Raw genomic sequence first — 21,146 nt, 5'->3', positions numbered from 1 at the left:
TAAAAATAGCAGCCAGGGGTAGGACAAAGAAAGGGAGGCACTAATCTCAGATGCAAAATCTTAGAAGCTGCCAAACCTCAGTAATCAAGATAAAATAGTATTTCAATGCAATTTTTTTATAAATCAAAATTAGTGCCAAAAATCCATAATGAAGAAAATAGCAGAATTTTAAACAAAGACAGATCAGTATCACTGAATTTTCATTTTGCCTCAGGCTTCAATATGGCTCAGCATGGCAATGCAAAATAGAGTAAAATGTCTTTCTTTTTCTTTTTTTAAAGATTTTATTTATTTCTTTATGAGAGATGCACAGAGAGAGGCAGAGACATAAACAGAGGGAGAAGCAGGCTCCGTGCAGGGAGCCATATGCAGAACTCGATCCCAGGACCCCTGGATCATGACCTGAGCCAAAGGCAGATGCTCAACCACTGACCCACCCAGATGTCCCTAAAATTTCTAAGCTCTAAGCAGCAGAGACATTTCTAGTGTTCACAAATAACATCTAGGACCTAAAAGCACATGAGAAACAACCTAAGAACTCTGAATTGAAAGCTAAGGGGCTCAAGTTCAAGTTCTAGTTTTGCCAATACTAAGGTATGTGTATGTAACTGTGCAAATTATTTGGCCTTTTCTAATCTTTAGTTCTTTCAAACATAAACTAAAAGGACTATACCAGGTGATTATGAAGATCATTCTTAACTCTAAAGTTCTATGATTACATTCTAAATTTGATTTCCTTTGATGTCTAGAAATAAATGATATCAAATATGTTATACTTCCAGTTCAGCATTTGTGTTATCTAGGAGCTTATGAAATGACAAGCTTTAACCATTCAAGTCTTACTAGTGAAAGTAACCCAGGTTGAGGGTGATTTTATTTGTTTGTTCAATATGAGTGCTTTCGCATGTTTCAAATGCTATTTGATTATAAGATCCTATAATAGGCAGGTCCGCAGCTTTCTGTCATGAGTATAGTGTAGCATGGTTGATCTGGGTTTCTAAAAGCTGAAATAATTTACAGGCCACCTACTGACAAGTCCATTGTAGCATAAAGTAACCAAGTTAATAAGTGACTATTCATAATTCTCAATAATTTCCAGAAATATGAAAATGAACATCTAAACTCAATAATGACAAAGAGAAGATGACAAATGTCTAGAACAGGCATAAGAAAAAAAAGTAATTTCTTAATTCTTTTAAAATATCATGTTAAGTTACAAGTTCTAAAAGTAGCAAGTAGTTTAGAAAGCACTGGAAAAAATATAAATATTGAATATGAAAAACTAAAGTAATGCTCATAGGCTCATGATTAGGTCTTCTTCTTCTTCTTCTTCTTCTTCTTCTTCTTCTTCTTCTTCTTCTTCTTCTTCTTCTTTTTTTGCAGAACTCTAAGAAATAAAGCATTCTCCATGTCTGAAAGATAAAGGACTCAACAGCTTTATCTCTGCCTCTGCCTCGTGATCCCACCGTCCTGTCTCTGCCTCTTTCTCTCTCATGAGTAAATAAATAAAATCTTAAAAAAAAAAAATAAAGGCCTTGATAAATAAAAACAGGTGCTTTTAAAAAACTTTTTATTATGTAAGATTTCAAACATATGCAAGGGATACAGGATAATATAATGATCCCCCATATACTCATTAACTGCTTCAATAATTATCAACTCATGACTAGTCTTACTGCATCCATAGTCCCACTAATTTCCCCCTATTCTCATAAAGGGCTTTTCAGTTTAAGCCCCAAAATAAACAAATCTTTTGGGGCTTCAATTTCCTTGTTTGTAAAACACAGACAACTATAACTAACCTCCTCACCTACGAATAAATTCATGAAAAATGGCCAAACCTTTCAATCCTCTTCTAATGCTTATGTGGTATTTGAACATAAGAAACAACAAGAGAGCAAATGGAATCAACTTGTGTTTTAAAAAGTCTTTTAAGCAGTTCAATGCGCTTTAGAGGATTTATCTTTCATTCTCCCAGCACCTTTATGTGGTAAATGGAAGTATTATTATTCACCTTTAGCACACACACAAATTAAAGAAAAAGGAAATGATTCAAGCCAGATCAAATGAAAAATCAATAGTAGGGGAAAAAATAAGTCCACATTTTCTGATTCCCTGTGCTCTGTCATTACAAAATGCCACTTCTATCAACATATGTGGGTGAAAATGATTGTTTTCCCTAAATAAAATGGACGTACACTCTATTAAGCAGTTTATACTTTCAAAAAAGCAGTACTATATAATATGTAGGCCTTCAAATATATTGACTGACTTTTTTTTTTTAAGATTTATTTTTATTTATTTATGATAGACAGAGAGAGAGAGAGAGAGAGAGAGAGAGGCAGAGGCACAGGCAGAGGGAGAAGCAGGTTCCACGCAGGGAGCCCGATGCGGGACCCGATCCCAGGACTCCAGGATCGCGCCCCGAGCCAAAGGCAGGCGCGAAACCGCCGAGCCACCCAGGGATCCCCATATTAACTGACTTTAAAGCTCACCTTGTAGATACACACAAGAGCACAATCTTAATTTAGTTGGTTCAGCCTACATAAAAAAAGACAGTGATAAGTAAAGGAAGGAAATTAAATACACCTGTGGTTCACTGGAATTGAACAATTATAGATTGCCATTTCATAGGTTTGAAATTTAAACTATTTACTTGGCAGATACAAAAATTACTTCAGTATTACACTGGAGAGTTACACCGTTTGGGCCCAGTCCATAATGCCACAGGCATGGATGATGCAATTTCTAACTCAGTTGCAGAATATTTTTATAGCACTTACCAAGTCATTATAACTTCATATATTTAAGACACTTTCCTTCCGACTCATACAATGGTTCCTGTTCATTGCATTTAGTCAAGGCAAGTTGGGATAGTGTGGGAGGGAAGGAAAAAAAAGGCCATGGAAAGAGTGTGGTGAGAACAGTCTGCATGAACTAGGCTTCCCTCAATGCTGCCTATTATTCATTTCATGGGATACATCAGTGCAAAGGCTCTTTCTCTTTCTATGGTCTCAAAAATAGTAAGCTGTGACCCAAGTGATGTCTTCTAGGATCATCATAGCAGAGATGACAATTACCTAAACATTCAAATAAATGGTTTAAAACCTTATATAAGGGGATTCTTCTCCAATTAGTTTTCTCCAATTTTGAAAATAATATTAGAGGCTATGACCTCTCTGCCACCTGGCTCCCTAAGGCTTTTTGACAAGCCAAATAGAAACCAACCAACAACCAGCCAACAGGTTTATTTTTTTTTTTAAAGATTTATTTAAAGGTAAAGCAATAAATAAATTTTATTTATTTATTATAGACAGAGAGAGGGAGGCAGAGACACAGGAGGAGGGAGAAGCAGGCTCCATGCTGGGAGCCTGACATGGGACTCGATCCTGGGACTCCAGGATTGAGCCCTGGGCCAAAGGCAGGCGCTAAACCGCTGAGCCACCCAGGGATTCCCTGTTTTGAAATTCTTAAGACTGCATAATTCCTTAACATTTATTATATTACTCTATTTAATGTCCTCATTTTTCATAATGCCATCCCTTTCATATAACATGCTTTAAAACGTTAATCACCTATTAATTAGCTTATAGAAAAAATTTAAAGCAGAGAAAAAAAAGAAGCATTCATATTAAATGAGCTTTTATTCACACCCTTTTATAGGTATAGGTTAAAAAAATAATAAGATTTTCTAGTTCTTCTCTCAATCCCACCTAATCATGTGGATCATTTTCTGAGATTCAGAAATGTTATTATAAAATAATAACATATACATGTCTGGCCTAGCACTTGGTACATAATAGAAGCTAGATAAATATTTGGGTACCTAACACTTCTCCCCAAATTCCCATCCTCCTAACACTACCACCTCCACCTACCACAAGTCCTTTATAAACTGCAATACCTTCTTTCAGTCAGAGATGCTATGGAGCCAGGCTGAGGACTCAATTCTGAACAAGAGTTTATACTTTATGTAAAAGAGTTCAAAAATTCACCAGGAAAAAAAAAAAAAAAGGTATCAGTTTCTGTTTTCAAGCTGTCAAAAACAGTCTTGGGTGAATTACTAATAAAAGGAAATTTGTTAATAAATGTAAATCATCATAATTCATTATAGCTGAAATATATTTTATATTTTCCCAAATACTTCCTGAATAAATGTCACTTGGTATGCAATGACCTTATTATGGTGCAATTAAATATGAATAAACATAGAACATATAATAGTAATTTTAAAAATACCTAAGCTGAGACAGAACAAACTAAGCCTGAGACAGAACAAGATATGCTGTTGCAAGTTAAAAAATGCCAAGAGAAATCATTTTTCTAAAATGCTTTCTTATTTAAAAGAGGGATCAACCTAAAAGCTGATAATTAGATAAAGGGGAGACCAGTCTTCCCTCACAAAAAGGCACAAAAAAACTAAGAATAGCAATGTAACAGAAAAAATATTCTAGAATTTTAAAACTTGAAATACAAAAGCCTTTCTCTGTGGAGATAAACTCCTTCCATTCTCCAAGGGCTCTGTCAACATCACCAACCTCAAATACTTGGCTCACAAAAAAATGTGATGACGCAGGAAATTGTCTGGAAACAAACAAATAAACAAAAAAGCATTCTCTCTCCCTGGAACCAGAGCTGCCCCGACAGAGCAGGCAAGCAGCCAGCATGTCAGGGCTTCATTTTAAAGTCTGTTTTAATTGTTCCATTCCAATTCAATAGTCCAAGCCCCTCTTCCAAGAAGTACGGGGGGGAGGGGGGGGAGATCTTTACAAGATATTATCTATCTCTTACTTCACTAGCCCCTATTGAAGAAACTCTAAGTGCTAATTAGTCACATAACTGGGCAGATGAACTTCAAGTCTTTGTGTCTTTCTCGTCAAACTTAGAAGGGTCTCTATCTGCTCCAAAGACCTAGTCAATCTGAAACTCACACTTGCAAATTGTACCCTAGATTCACAGTTGTATTCTAATCACTGCTGTTTATCCATGACCTTTTCTACTTTTCAAACTACCTATAAAAGGAGAAAGAAGTTGCAGCAACTACCTTACCACATTATAGTTGGATTTTTGCAAACATTTATTGACTTGGCTGACTTTATACGAGCTGTAAGAACTGGAAAGAGATAATCTACAATTCTTTAGCTTTGGGATATTTTTTTCTGCCACTTTTCTTGCCAAAGATTACTGTGGCTTCCCAGTGACACACACACACACACACACACACACACACACACACGAAAAAAAAATCTCACAGCTATTTACTGATAGAAAGAAATTAAAATACTACTGTACTATGATACCAATTTGGTTCCCTTTGCATCATTTCCTTTTTACAGAATGGATTCTATGAAACTTAGACTTTCAGTGGCTTCTGTATATCTTTTCCCCCAAAATTCAATAACCTACCCATTGATGTGGTCAATAATGTATACAAGGAATTTCATTAGGCAGATTATTTGTGAAGGATTTATTTGAGTAGAAGGAAGAATAGGTAAGAGTAATTCTGAGATAAACTCTCTCTTTCCCAGCTCTCAATCTATGATGAAGCATCATGGGTATTTCACTTAGAGACTCCCTGTTTTACTACTGGTCATTTCTAAAACCACCTTTGAAAATTTAAAAGAAGCTCTTTTGCTTCTGACCAAGATGGAGTAAGAGTAATCAGATTTACGTTATCACCTAAAATAACCAAAGGCTTTTTATTTTTTTTTAATTTTTATTTATTTATGATAGTCACAGAGAGAGAGAGAGAGAGAGAGGCAGAGACACAGGCAGAGGCAGAAGCAGGCTCCATGCAGGGAGCCCAACGTGGGACTCGATCCCGGGTCTCCAGGATCACGCCCTGGGTCAAAGGCAGGTGCTAAACCGCTGCGCCACCCAGGGATCCCCACCAAAGGCTTTTTAAAAGACAACATATGAAACAAACTTTTTTCAAGACACTAAACATCAAGCACTAAAGGACGGTGATCCCTTAGAGATGGAAAACAAACAAGGAGAGCTCTATGACTGCCCCAGCTTACTGCCTTGAAAGAATTTCCAGGCCATGGTTTTGGGGAGAAGGAACCCAGGTAGAGTCCAGACTCCCCGAATTGAGAAGTTGGAGCCAAAGATCTGGAAAGAACAAGGTACTAGAGTTCATAAAAGAGATCTATAGAGAGTCCTCCTCAAATATTTAGCAGACTGCTAATTAGTGTAGACATGTTAAAAAATTACTTAAGGTTAGAGAGAGAGAATGATTTGAAAGGAGTACAGAAAAGAGTACCTGCACTGAAAACGGGCTATTACCATGAACCAGATTAGAAAATTTTATAATTCATGGAGCAGTGGAAAGAGTATTCAGAAGGGTCTTGCCTTAATAGTGGAGAATAGTTAACTTTAAACTAAATGGTTCTGGTCTTGCCAAGACAAATCCTAAAAGCAAATCCAAAATATCCAAAGGATCAAACTGTTTCCAAATGATTTAATTGCAACTCAAAACAAAGCTTATTTTGTAGGAAGACAAAAATATACAGCACCCAAGAAGATAAAGTTCACAATGTCTAGCACCAGTTAAAGATAACCAGACATGTAAAGAAGCAGGAAAGTAAGACCCATAATTAAAAGACAAGTCCATAGAAATGACTCAGACTGACATAGGTGCTAGAATGAGCAAAGACATTAAAATAACCAATATAGCTATATTTCATATGTTTTAAAAGTTTAGAGACCAAGAAAACACAATCAAACTTCTAGAGATAAAAAATACAATGTATGAAATAAAAAATACACTGGATAGGATTAATGGTAGATTATACATTGAAGAACTAGAAGACACAACGATAGAAACTAATAACAATGGAAATAGACAATAACAATTAGTGAATTTGAAGGAATAACAATAGAAATTATCCAAAATGAAACACACAGAGAAAAAATTTAACAAAAATGAACAGAGCATCAATGAACTATAAGACAACTTCAAGTGGTATAGTAACAGAAGTCTCCAAGGAAGAGGAGGTAAAGAAAGAAGAAAAAAATATTGAAAAAAAAATAATGGCCAGGATTTTTCCAAATTTGATAAAAAACTAAATCCACATGTTAAGAAACTTCAATAAGCCCTAAGCATTAAAAAGAAAAGAAAAAAGTTACACATGGAGGTACTTGAGAAACTGCTCAAAAACCAATGAAAAGAGAACAACCTAAAAGGAACATGAAAAAAAAAAAAAAAGACCTGTTATATACAGAGAAACAAAGATAAAGATCAGTAAAGTTTCTAGTTGGAAACAATGAGACTGAAATTTAGTGGAGCAACAACTGTAAAAAACTGAAAGAAAAAACGGTCAACCTAGAATTCTATTTCCAGCAAAACTATCTTCCAAAAAACCAAAGGTAAAATAAAGATCTCTTCAGACATGCAAAAGCTGAAATAATTCATCACCAACTGACCTGACCCACAATAAATGATAAAAATAAGTCCTTCAGGTGAAAAGAAAATTATACCAGATGGAAATTGGGATCTACTCAAAGGAATAAAGAACAATGGAAATGATAGTTACTGGTAAATATATAGATATTTTTCTTATTTTTTAATATATTTTAAAGATAATTGCTTAAACAAAATTGTGTTGTAGGATTTATAATTCATGTGTATCTTCTATGTAAGTAAAATGTATGACAACTACTGCAAGACCACTGTAAGTTTCTTATACTATATGTAAATGTAAAGTGGCATAATATCACAAAGATAGACTGTGGTAAGTTAAAGATGTATACTATAAATCCTAAAGAAACCAAAACAATAACTAAACAAAGAATTATAGAAAAAAAAAAGAATTATAGCTAATGAGGTTAACAAAAGAGGTAAAATGAAATTGTGAAAAATATAGTTAATCCAAAAGAAGACAGGATAAAGGTTAATGTACAAAAGTCAATTTTTTTTACATACCCATGATGAACAATTAGAACTTGAAATTTAAAACACAATATTTTACACTAGCACTTAAAACACACAAACAGAGAAACACTTAGGTAAAAAGCTGAACAAAATATGTACAAGATCTATACGAGGAGACTATAAAACTGATGAAAAAAATCAGAAGACATCTAAATAAATGGAGAGATATTCCATGTTCATGGGTAGGTAGGAAGACTCACTATTGTCAAGATGTTGGTTCTTCACAACTCAATCTATAGATCCAATGCAATTCTTTTTTTTTTTTTTTTTTTTTTTAAAGATTTTATTTATTTCTTCATGAGAAAGAGAGAGAGAGAGGCAGAGACACAGGCAGAGGGAGAAGCAGGCTCCATGCAGGGAGACATAAGACTCAATCCTGGGTCTCCAGGATCACGCCCTGGCCTGAAGCCAGTGCTAAACCGCTGAGTCACCTGGGCTGCCCCCAATGCAATCCTAATCAAAATCGCAACAAGTTACTTTATGAATATGGACAAACTGATTCTGAAGTTTATATCAAAAGGCAAAAGACCCACAATAGCCAACACAATATTGAATAAGAAAAACAAAGTTGGAAGACTGAAACTATTGAGACTTCAAAACAGTATAAAGCTACAGTAATCTGACAGTGTGGTATCAGTGACAAAATAGATAACTTGATCAACAGAATGGACTAGAGGGCCCAGAAATAGCCTCGCATAAATATAGTTAACTGAATTTTGACAAAGGAGCAAAGGCAATTCCATACAGAAGAGTCTTCTCAACAAACGGTGCTGGAACAACTAGACATTCACATGAAAAAAAATGAATCTAGACACTGACTTTATACTCTTCACAGTATTAACTTAAAGTGAATGATAGAACTAAATATAAAAACATAAAACCAGGGAAACCTAGGTGTCTCAGTCTATTAAGCGGCTGACATGATTTCGGCTCAGGGTCCTGGGATAGAGCCCCACACTGGGCTCCACACTCAGTGGGGAGTCTGCTTGAGGATTCTCTTTCTTCCTTTCCTTCTGCCCTTATCCCTGTTCAGACTTGCTCTCTTGTGCTCTCTCTCTCTCTTTCTCAAATAAATAAATAAATCTTTAAACACACACACACACACACACACAAAAAAAAACTATAAAACTTCTAGAATATAAAAAAAAACAAAAAACAAAAAACTTCTAGAATATAACATAGGAGAAGATCTAAGTGACTTTGGGCCTGGCAATTAGTTTTTGATATAAAACCAAAAGCACTATCAGTGAAAGAAAACATTGTTAAACTTGGAATTCATTAAAGTTAAAAACTTCAGGTTTGCAAAAGATACTTATTAAAAGAATGAAAAGACATGCCACAGACTGGGAGAGAATATTTGCAAAACACATATTTGATAAAGGACTTGTATCCAAAATAGTCAAGGAACTCTTAAAATTCAACAATAAGAAAACAATCAATCATTTAAAAACAGGGGAAAAATCTGAAGAGACACTTCACCAAAACAGATATACAGATGACAAATAAATATATGAAAAGATGTTTTATCTTCATCTCATTAGGGAATTACAAATTAAGACAATGAGATACCACTATACACCTACAGCTGAAATTCAAAGCACTTGAAATCATCGAATACTGGTGAAGCAACAAGAACTCTAGTTCATTGCTGGTGGGCATGCAAAATGGGACAGTCACTTTTGAAGATATTTTGGCAGTTTTTTACAAAGCTAAACCACACTATCCTAAGTTCCAGCCATTCTACTCCCAGGTAGTTACTCATAAGAAAAGAAAGCATACCTATATTCAATGATTTGTAGTCAAACATTCATAGTAGCTTTATTTGATATAGCCATAAACTGGAAAGAACCCAAAATGTCTATCAATAGGTGAACAGATAAGCAAATTGTGTTATATGCATACAATGGAATACTATTTAACAATAAAGAGGGATGAAGTATTGATACATGAAACACCATGGATGAATCTCAAAGTAATTAAGCTGGGTGAAAAAGTCAGACCAAAGAGTTTACACTATATGATTTCATTTATATAAGATTCTAGAAAATGCAAACAAATCTTTAGTGACAAAACAGATCAGTGGTTTGCATGAGTAGGTTAAGGTGAAGAGGGATGGGAGAGATGGATTCACAACAACCATATGGAAACTTTTGGGGATGACGGATATATTTATTTCCTGATTGTGGTGATGACTTCCTGGGTGTACACATATGTTAAAACTTTTCAAATTACGCTACATATGTGCTGTTTATTGGATGTCAATTATGACTCAATAAAGCTGTTAAAAAAATTTTATAAATCTCCCAATTTTGCTCCCATGTTTGACTCTTTAGCCATAGTTCCTTCCTGCTACATTAAGTCTCTCACCATGACAGTCAGTTGTTTAAAATATAAAGAACTACTTCTTCATTCTCATTAAACAGAAAATATTTAATAAACACCTAATGTATGTAAATCATTAGACTGAGCACTTGAAAGGGATACAATTGGAGGATATATGTCAGATAGATGTCAGACTACAAGGAATAAGTACTACTAAGGATGATAAAGTGTAGTGGCAGGTGTAGTTTACTTCACTAGAGTATAAAATGGCTCAGAGAATGATTAAACAGGAAGGCGAATTTTAGGTCATGGAGAGCCCTTGCCAGACAGCTTTAAAAAATGGCAAGGTTAACATGTCAGAACACAAAAGATACCAAACACAAGTTCTTAAAGTAAAATCCTTTTCTAATCTTCTTATTTATTAAATGGTAGTTTATTAAACCTCTATGGGAGAACATGAGATTGGGGCAGACACATTATTTTGAAGACATATTTACTCATAATATTTTTTCTATATGAAAACTACAGGAATACATAGTCCCAGTATCATCTAACTGAACTATGTCTCCTGAATTTATAGACTTCAGTTGATTGTTCTAAAATTTATCAACTTTTGCACTGTCCCCTCAAGGGCCAAGAATCTTTGGCTGTTATGCCTCAAGTGGAATAAGACTCCTGGAGAAATTCTTTTGCTACCACAACTATTTCAGTGCGGTTAAGTGGTGAGCCCCAATGCTTGCCAAATTCCTCTGGTTTGATCCCATCTGGATGAACTCAAAATACAGCAAAATAGCACCTTCTACTTCCTGGCCATACTTGATTGTCCAATATCCTTCCAAAATCATGCACACTTTTTATCTGTTAGAAACTACTGGCCCAAGGCTTTTAATCTAAAAAGGACATTAGGTACAAACAGGCATGAGGAACAACCATTTAATTCTTAATCACTGCTATATTCTCTTTCACTTTCATCTTACTCAAAAAGTAATCAAGAAAATTCTAAGAGTGTTTGCACCTTTTACGTCTAATCATAGTTACAGACCAAATTACACGCACTTGAAAGTCCCTTGGCAATCAAGGGTTTCATAAGGAGGATCCCCATCATGTGCAAAGCACAAAGTGTCTCTGGGTAGCTTAATATCTGTCTAAAATCTGAGCCAAATCTCCTTTTCTTGAGCGCCCTCTTAATTAGAGAAGTAAAATTTTTTCTGTATAGTTACTCAAAGTCCTTCTATCCACTTCAATCTTAAGAGAATTCCAGTCAACCAATGACATTTATGCACTCTGAGAGGCCCTCAACTGAAATTTCCCTGAATCACTAATTCTGAAGCTTCCAAACTTTCTTTTGCTGCTTCTGGACTTTGCTAATTCAAACTTAGCTTTTGTTTTCTAACTCATTCCTTCTCTCCATACTACTAGTTTTGGACAAGATAGTTCTGCTTCTTTTTAACAGAACAATCTTGGGTCCCTTTGTGTTGAACATAACTTTTTTTCTTTTTTCTTTCTTTCTTTTTTTTTAAGAGGCTCCACACCCAGCATGCAGCTCAACACAGGGCTTGAACTCACAGCCCTGAGATCAAGACCTGAGCTGAGACCAAGAGTCTGACACTTAACTGACTGAGCCACCCAGGTGCCCCCATAAAATAACTTCTACCTGACTGAAGCCATTCACTACACAGTTTAATGAGTTTCAGCATAATACTAAAGATCTCAAGCTTCTCAAAAATATGAATATAACATTCTATGTAGATTATATTTTAGATTTATACCCTAGTGTTTAGCTAAAAAGAAAAGCAGGGGGTAAAACCAAGTACACTCCAGATGTCTTCTTTGGGTGAGTTCAACTTGTACAAAAATTTTTGGACAAGATACATTGCAGCTAAGTACAGATGAAAGCCATAAAGAAAAGGGAAATGCATGAATCATAGTCACGGTATAAATAATTTGCAGGAATTCATTTCCAGACAACTCACTTCATTCATACTTCAATGCTGAGTTTAGAAGAATATTATTGAATAAAAGAGGGTCAGAATAGTCGTCTATAAAATATCTACTTTAAATTATTACTTGTGCATATAACATTTCCCTGTGATCAGGTTTTTGTAACAATAATAATTTACAGAACATATGTATAACAGGCACTTTACAGATTATACAATCCAATATTCACAATAACTGTAACATATTATTGTTGTTATTATTACCACAGTAAGGAGGAAGAAAGAGTTCCCAAAAGTTTTAATTATTTGCCCAATTTACCTGCCAGTGGAGGGTAGAACATGATACTCAAACCCAAATGTGGGTGTGAAAACCCGTGCCCTTTCCAGTAGGATGTATTCACTTGCTGTGAAGTATTTATTACTAGTCCAGTGCTTTGGAAAATTCCTGACATGTGCAGCCTGGGGTAATATAGTAGAAAAACACTTGTGGGCCCAGACTGGAGTGGGTACATGACCTTTTGTAGGGATTCTTTTTGTCTTCTATAAAATGAAGAATATGGATAGTTGACATATAGGGGCCTTTCCAGCCACAGTGCAAAAAATACGGACTGGGAGGAAAGGATGAGTAACAGAGGGTTACTTGGTTATTAGGAACAATATAGCCAAGTAAGTCCAGGACTAAGGAAAACAAGACAGACAGGAATAGAAGAAAAATGTAGTAGTATTATATTCCCAATAGGAATAAAAAGACTTTATTTGGTATGTATAAAGTTAAACAAGATCCTATCACCAAAATATTTCATCAGACTCATCCTTTTGAATTTAATATCAATTAACATTTAAATCATATGAAATAAAATATAAAATACAGACATGAGAAATCAGCAACCCACATACAGAAGCAGGTTGAGTTTTGTTTTGTTTTGTTTTGTTTTTTCACAAGGTTCTGAAAACTATGTGGGGTTCTGCTCATATAAAAAAAGGTATAAACTGGCACAGTCAGGCATAGGGGAAGAGAGTTGGTGGAGTTTCTAGAAAGAGTGGCAGAGAAGAACAACCCATCGGGTTTAAAAGAGTTCTATTCATGAGTGAAAGAGAAATGTTGTACTGCAAAAGACAATGACTTCATAGGATTTTTGTTTTGTTTTGCTTTTTTTTTTTTTAATTTTTTATTTATTTATTTATGATAGTCACAGAGAGAGAGAGAGAGAGAGAGAGAGAGAGAGGCAGAGACACAGGCAGAGGGAGAACCAGGCCGCATGCACCGGGAGCCCGACGTGGGATTCGATCCCAGGTCTCCAGGATCGCGCCCTGGGCCAAAGGCAGGCGCCAAACTGCTGCGCCACCCAGGGATCCCTGTTTTGCTTCTAACATTCAGGCCAGCAAAGTCAGTCTGTGCACAGTGGAATAATTTAAAACCTTCATAATACATGGCTTCTTCTTGTATCAAGCCAAGATTCTTCAATAAGATTTCCTGATTCTTTCTTAGTTTTCTAAAATGATGAGAACCAAGTACCTCTTTACTCAGCTGCCATCACTAAGAGCCAATATAAGATGTATGCAGACAAGTTCCGTGGGAAAGTAGCATAGGCCAGAGGTGAAAGGACACCAGAGCTAGCTCTCCACCAGCTGGGGCCTGACAGACAAGAACGGCCAAGAGCTCTCTGGGCCTTGAGAGACCTAATGGTTTGGGATATACTAATTTCTAGGCTTGTGAGAGAGTACAGAGGCTCTGGTTATCCATCTTAAGCTCTCTCAATAGATAAATATGTTTTATGTGGAAAAAAGAAAAAAATAAATAAAAGATGATGAGCAGCCTGGCAAAGGAACCTAACACAAACCAAATCTTCCACAGGATATTCGCAGACAAAAAGGCTGAGGAATGTAGAAGGGGGATAAACCTCCCCAAAGAGGAAGGGAGGGGAAAAAAATTAAAGCCATCAGTTCTGACATTTGCCAAAGAAGGAGAATGAAAACACTGTTCAAATTGTCTATAAACCAGGTAAAAGTGACTTGGTTTTGACTGAGTCTACACACCCTACAAACACCCCACCACCACTGCCACCACCCCTATGCCTCCACTGAAGACTGCAGCTGCTTCTCAAAGCCCCGGAGAGCAACAGGCAGAATATAGTGACAGCTGGAAGGAAGGGGATTAGGCGAAGACTTGGCATACACAGAATTATAGCCAAAAGGCACAAATACGAAGAACGAGAGACAATTTTCCTGTGCGGTTTGTGTGTGTGGTATGGGGGGAGCTCAAAAGATGAGCTAGCCAAAGTTCTGGCCTTGATTGCCTGAAGGACTTGGCAGGCTCAGCCTTTCTCATGGCAGGCAGGCCAGGAAATGAAGCTTTCAGCTGTCTGCTTCAATGTTTGCCTCACTGTCACCATTTTCATGTTTGGCCCGTGGCTCGTTTGTATTTTCTTCTTCTTCGGGGATTAGCACGTAAGTGTGGACAAAATCCATTTTGGTTATTCAAGACTGTGTCATTTCCTCCCACACCGTATTTGTCAACTAGGGACTTCAAGAACATGAAATTCTGACAGAGTACAAAACAAACCATAGAATTAGATGATCTGAAAGGGACCTGGGAAGCCGTCTATTCCAGACTCATTTTACAGATGGGAAAACTAATAACAGCTGAGAAAAGTAAGGTGATCTGCTGAAATCACACTGATATTTAGAGAGCAACAAAGTTGGGACAAGCATCCAACTCTCCCATTCCCATCCAGCCAGTTCTCTGTTCACCGAAAGCAGTGTTCCTTTAGGATCCATCTCAGACAACATGCTAATCTCCCCCATACCAATCCCTTCTTTAATGAGGACTTAGTAAGATTATTTTTTTTTCCCCTTCCTCTGCCTTCCCTCCTCCCTCCTCTGCTCTCTGGTCAAAAATTCACACATAGGTTTGGTAAGTAATTATCCAAAATGTTAGGTCTTGGGCAGCCCGGGTGGCTCAGTGGTTTAGCACTGCCTTCAGCTCAGGGCATGATCCTGGAGACCCAAGATCGAGTCCCGCGTCAGGCTCCCTGCATGGAGCCAGCTTCTCCCTCTGTGTCTCTGCCTCTCTCTCTCTCTCTGTGTGCCTCATGAATAAATAAATAAAATCTTTAAAAAAAAAAAAAAACAAAAACAAAATGTTAGGTCTCAAGAAAAATTGGAGATTTATATTACTAATAATACTCTGAGCAGAATGCATGTCACTAAAAATGGGCTTCGTACACTTAGATGTTGACTTCCATGTGTCATCTACAATTACCACTATCAGTAGATCGTGAAGATAATGCTGCTACGCGGATAAACCGTGGCCTCAGTGTATTCTGCCATGTTGATGCACAGGAACCAAGTATGGCCCCTAAGGAGCCCTTTGAAGGAACCATAGTCAAGACAGTATAGAACTGTCTCTTTGGAAAGAAAAACACCTGCAAGGTAGCTCAAGTCCAGAGAGATGAGCTAATTCTTTAAGGGAACCACAGTAAACTTGTGTCAAATTCAGCTGCTTTGATACAGTAAGCCACAATAGTTTTAAAAGTCTATCAGAAAATCTGGGAATGGTAACTACTATGCCTTTGAAAAAGAAATAGCTCAGGGGATCCCTGGGTAGCTCAGTGGTTTAGCGCCCGCCTTCCGCGCAGGGCATGATCCTGGAGTCCCAGGATTGAGTTCCACGTCGGGCTCCCTGCATGGAGCCTGCTTCTCCTTCTGCCTGTGTCTCTGCCACCCCCACCCCCGTCTCTCATAAATAAATAAATAAATAAATAAATAAATAAATAAATAAATAAATAAATAAATAAATAAAATCTTTTTAAAAAAATAGTTCAATACACTGATGAATAAGATCTAAAACCTGCATGGCTAGAGAAACAAGATACTGGGTGACTCCTAAAAAAAATGACATCATTGTTGTGTCAAAATAAGATTATTTAATAAAGAGTACTCAAACAATTAAATAGCAAAAGACAAAGACTTAAAACAAAACAAAAAATAGCATCAAGGTAACCAAACATAAGAGAACATCATAACCCTCAGAGCTGTCATAGGAGCTTTGTCTCCCTATATTTATACAGAGCACTAACTGTATGCAAGGCATCTTGCTAAGTGTTGTAGTAGATGTAACAATGAATAAACTAGTCTCTCCCATCAGGAAATTTATCATCTCACTTTACTTGCATGTTCCTTCCAGGGATGAGAAAGGTTCAGGGCAGTAGTTCTCAAATCTTTTGGTATTGGGACCCATTTACACTCTTAAATACCACTAAAGACTTAGTTTTTATTTATAAGGGATATGTTTACCATATTAGAAATGAAAACTGATGAATTTTTAAAGCACTTGTTAACTCATTTAAAAATAACACCCATAACATGTTAACATAAATAACATATTTTTATGAAAAACAATTATTTTCTAAAACAGAATAATTTGGTGAGAAGAATAGTACTGTTTTACATTCTTACAAATCTCTTTAATGTCTTGCTTAGTAGATGACAACTGGATTCTGAAATGTGGTTCTTCATTCAAGGCGTTATAATATCATACTTCACAGGTTCCCTAGAAAACTCCACTGTATACTTCTGAGAAAATGAGAATGAAAAAGGCAAAAAGAATGTCTTAATATTATGATGAAACTACTTTGACCACACAGACCCCTTGAGAGATCTCCTGCGAATCCCAGGGATCTCAGAATTCATTCTAAGAACTACCGGTTAATAGCAAATATTCAAAACTGGGTAAATTGAGAGTGTGAATTCAAGCTTACTTTAGTTGAGGTTTTAACTTAGGAACATCTTAGAGTAATAAAGTCCATTACTTAGCCTACCAATTCTGAGACTAGACTTGTTTTCTTGTAAACGAGACAATCCACATTGCATGATGGGCCTGCCTTCTCTGGCACTGTCAAGATTGCCTCCTCAAAAGGCTTGAGCTGGGTGGGTGTTGGCGCAAAGATGATGGGACCCGGTGCCCCCTTTGCCTAGGTCAATCCTGGTAAAGTCCTATTGTTTCAGAGTAATCATTAGTAGAACCCCTTCACTCTGAAAAATGTTCTAGTTTAGATGATAAATTATATGGTCACCTTGACAATGCCTTGCAAAAGCAGCATTCTGTTTCTTCCCATTGTGTGGACAGGTCTAAAATAAGCCATACTAGGTTTGTTACACAGTAATATTCCACCAGCTTCTTCTACTAAAAGAAATCTGATCAAGGCATAAAATTCCTCACAACCTCTTGGTTCTGTGTCTTCTTTCGCTTTCTTAAACTGTTGACAGCAACTATTCTTGATAGTTCTGTATGATAGCATGTGCTGTTAGATTTTTGCTGTGTGCCTCATTCAGAGTTTGAACTACAGGATGTGACTCTTGCCCAATTGTTTCAAATTGGGTGGAATATAACCTACAGATTGAGGGCTACAAATTAACCAGACTGGGTTAACCCTAGGCTAATAAAACCCTAGGCAACACCTAGCACACAGGTTCACCCCATATCCAGAAATTGAGGTAACCCAGTAAGACAAGAGACTTCTTTGAAAAAGTATTAAATCTACCAGGCCTAACTCCATAAGTATGGCAGGGGGGATGAAGAGGACTGGAAAAGAACTGCTGTAAATTTTGATTAGTGAACCTTGAAACTGACATGAATTTGGCTTTGCATCCCCAAGTGGCAGAGAAACCTCGGCGGTCATCCGGTGCTTTTAGAGAGTAGGGTAAAATTATAAGAACATTTTTATGAGTTGTGGCTGGCAAGCCCTGGCCTGTTAAAACTCTTTAAAAACCAATGCCTTGGTGGAGGTAACATTTACTGTTTACTGTAGCTCTGGTTGTTAGGGGTTATTGCTAAGGTCCCCATTTTCCATGACATCAGCAGCATTCCAAGGGAAGTGTGTGTCAGTGACTTTCAGTAATGACTCCTTTTTCCAAATGTTCAAAGCTTCTGCCAAGCTGCCCTACACCTGCACACCAGCTGAGTTTGAGGAAAAGGAAAAGCACAATGGATTAAGTGGGATTTTTGTCTGGGTTCCTTAATGAGACTAAAGGCTTTTCTTTCTTCAGTGTTTGGTTTTGTCTAATAAATTGATGCCAATCCCTTTAGGAGTGACATGACTCATCCTTAACATTTCATAAACCAATTTGACTATCTGTCATGACCTCTTGCTGTCATATTCTGGACTAGCCTTGCGAGAGTTTTCTTCTGCAAGAAAAGTGTAGAGCTTAGCAAGATGATCGGCATGGCATGCCAAACACTGGAAGAGGGTTTTGAAGGAGGCATCTGCTGCTCCCCAAGTTAGGAGGAGACAGAAGCACTGAGATGCTACTGCATAGCTGCTTTAAGGATCACCTGGCTGGCAACGTTTCATACCAGATGTATATTCTCAAGGCAGTAGTTAGACTTACTCCAGAATCTGTCTTCACCAGAACAGGGATCTGGTTAATTTAATCCAAGGGTGCCTACTGCCCACTCAAGAAGTTTGTCAGTGATAGTATAACCAATACTGTGTGCTTACATAAGAACTTTCTTTTATTTTTTTCTAATTTTTTAAAGACCTTTCTTCCAAACTGTGATGTGGACATATTGATGTTTCCAAAGAAGAAATGTTGGTGACCTGCAAAAATAAATCTGACAGATAACTACTTACATAGCATTCTTCTAAGTAAAAGCAGTGGGGCAGCCCCGGTGGCTCATTGGTTTAGCGGTGCCTTCAGCTGAGGGTGTGATCTCGGAGACCCATTATTGAGTCCCACGTCAGGCTCCCTGCTTGGAGCCTGCTTCTCCCTCTACCTGTGTCTCTGCCTCTCTCTGTGTGTGTCTCTCATGAATAAATAAATAAACTCTTAAAAAAAATAAGTAAAGGCAGTGAATTCCCCCATTTCCGACTGGAGGATTTATTTAAATAAAATATGCTTATTCAATACTTCCTCCAAAGATGGTTTCTTTAGTAACCCACGCATTTTGTTCAAAAAGGGTAATATTGTATTCTTGTGTGAAATGTAAAAAAGCAAGTCTTGCCTAATGATAATGCCACATTGTGTATATTTTTGTTCAACAAAGAGGTAGAAAACAAAAGTTCCTGTTTGCCTATTAAGTTCCTGACATTAGCTCCCATTAAAGTAAGAATAACAAAAAAAAAACAAAACATGAATTTTTGCATTAAAAAAGACCTTTACGGGGGATCCCTGGGTGGCGCAGCGGTTTGGCGCCTGCCTTTGGCCCAGGGCACGATCCTGGAGACCGGGGATCGAATCCCACATCAGGCTCCCGGTGCACGGAGCCTGCTTCTCCCTCTGCCTGTGTCTCTGCCTCTCTCTCTCTCTCTCTGTGTGTGACTATCATAAATAAATTTTTTAAAATTTTTTAAAAAAATAAATAAAAAAGACCTTTACTCCAAAAGGTTACAAGCGTTTTACCAATATTGAAACTCATCAGTTTTCATCACAACCCTCTGAGAGGTGGCAAATATTAGTTCAGGATGGTAGAAAATGGGAGATGACATTAAGGAGAAGTAAGTCCTTTTGCAAGAGTGAGGCAGAAAAGCTCATGGAGTCGCTACCTCACACCTTCATCCTTAGGTAACTGACCCCTTTCCAGTTCTGCCTAGGCTAGACTAACCTGCTCTCCTGTCCCAATCAAATGATTGTGAAAAACAAGCCCTGTTGTTAATGAGGCAAAGTGTGAAGCTGCCAAAGGAAAACAAGAAATTTTATGGAAAAGTACAGAGGAATGCCCTCTTAAGGATTTTGATAAGAACGATTTGTGCATTCAATATCTGCTTCTAGGAACAATGAAAAGCAAAAGAGTCCATCTTTTTGTACCTTAGTTCCCTCATCTATAAATGCTAAAGAATTTTTTTTAATATCTCCAAGAGATGTTTTGAAATTTTAATTTTTTTTACTTGCATAGAGAACTTTTTTTTTTTTAAGATTTTATTTATTTGTTCATGAGAAACACAGAGAGAGAGAGAGAGAGAGGCAGAGACACAGGCAGAGGGAGAAGCAGGCTCCATGCAGGGAGCCTGATGAGGGACTCCCGAGTCTCCAGGATCACACGTTGGGCTGAAGGCGACGCTAAACCACCTGGGCTGCCCTGCATAGAGAACTTTGAAGGATGATCTCCGAAGTGATTACACGGTTCTGAAGGAAATTCCTTTAATTTAGGAAACAGGAGTAAAATCATGTGCTTTCCAGTGATTTTTTTAAAATAAAAAAGGCTCAAAAAATAAATAAATAAAAATAAAAGAGGCTCTATAATTACAAAAATAATAATCCTTTTCATCTTGAAGAAACCAAAGAATTTTTTTTTAAAGCCATAGGGGTGGTATTATCTGTGGTTTGTGGCAGTCACACATAGCACACTAACAAAAATGGCTATTTCCCAATTTCTCTAAGACTTTGGGATACAAACATGAAAAAATAGGAATCATTCTCATTCAACCATAGATTGCCTATGAAGACAAAAACACAACTCTTGGGTTCAGTTCCTGAATTAAACTATGAGACGTCTGCCCAGTATAATCTCACATTAAATCCCAAGCCTCAGCTTTCTTGAATAATTTTTAAAGGGGAAATTTCACAAGTATGGCTTAATAGAAAAGATTGAGCTACTAGCAATGATAAAACAAGATTTCAATAAAATTTCTGGTACATCGAATTAAGTTACCTGAGAGTAAATTCCACCAATCATTTTCATAAATAAATAAATACATAAATTAGGAACCAGTGGCAGGAAGTGTTTTTCCAAAACGCTTAAGTCCTAAGAAAAAAGAATCAGAAAAAAAATAATTTTCTTCTCAAAGATAAAAGATTTAATGAGTTACTAATCCCCTCAGTAAAGCTCCTTTGGTAACTGCCCCTATTCTAAGCCACACTGATTTTGCTAGGAGCTTTTGTTGTTAAGAGATGCTGTTTTATTATGTTAACCTACACACAAAAGCAATGTAACAAAACAGCAAAATATGCTT

At 36.8% G+C, this 21,146-nt stretch overlaps 1 protein-coding gene across 12 annotated transcripts in view; it reads right to left on the bottom strand.

The window, feature by feature from the left end:
* Positions 1–21,146, bottom strand: part of RAD51B (RAD51 paralog B) — a 682,017-nt gene that overhangs the window by 396,492 nt on the left and 264,379 nt on the right. The window contains exons 8-9 of one of the 12 annotated variants that reach the window (XR_013386418.1): positions 20,846–20,938; positions 16,654–16,770 (exon numbers count right to left, since the gene is read on the bottom strand). The exons of the other annotated variants lie outside the window; for them this stretch is intronic. The gene's annotated coding sequence lies outside the window, so the exon portion shown is untranslated. The remainder of the gene's footprint in view (positions 1–16,653; positions 16,771–20,845; positions 20,939–21,146) is intronic. 12 annotated transcript variants of the gene reach the window in all.

Source organism: Canis aureus, chromosome 9, assembly GCF_053574225.1.
Source record: "Canis aureus isolate CA01 chromosome 9, VMU_Caureus_v.1.0, whole genome shotgun sequence".
NCBI lineage: Eukaryota > Metazoa > Chordata > Mammalia > Carnivora > Canidae > Canis > Canis aureus.
The sequence above is the reverse complement of the archived record's forward strand: the minus strand, read 5'-3'. Positions and strand labels throughout refer to the sequence as shown.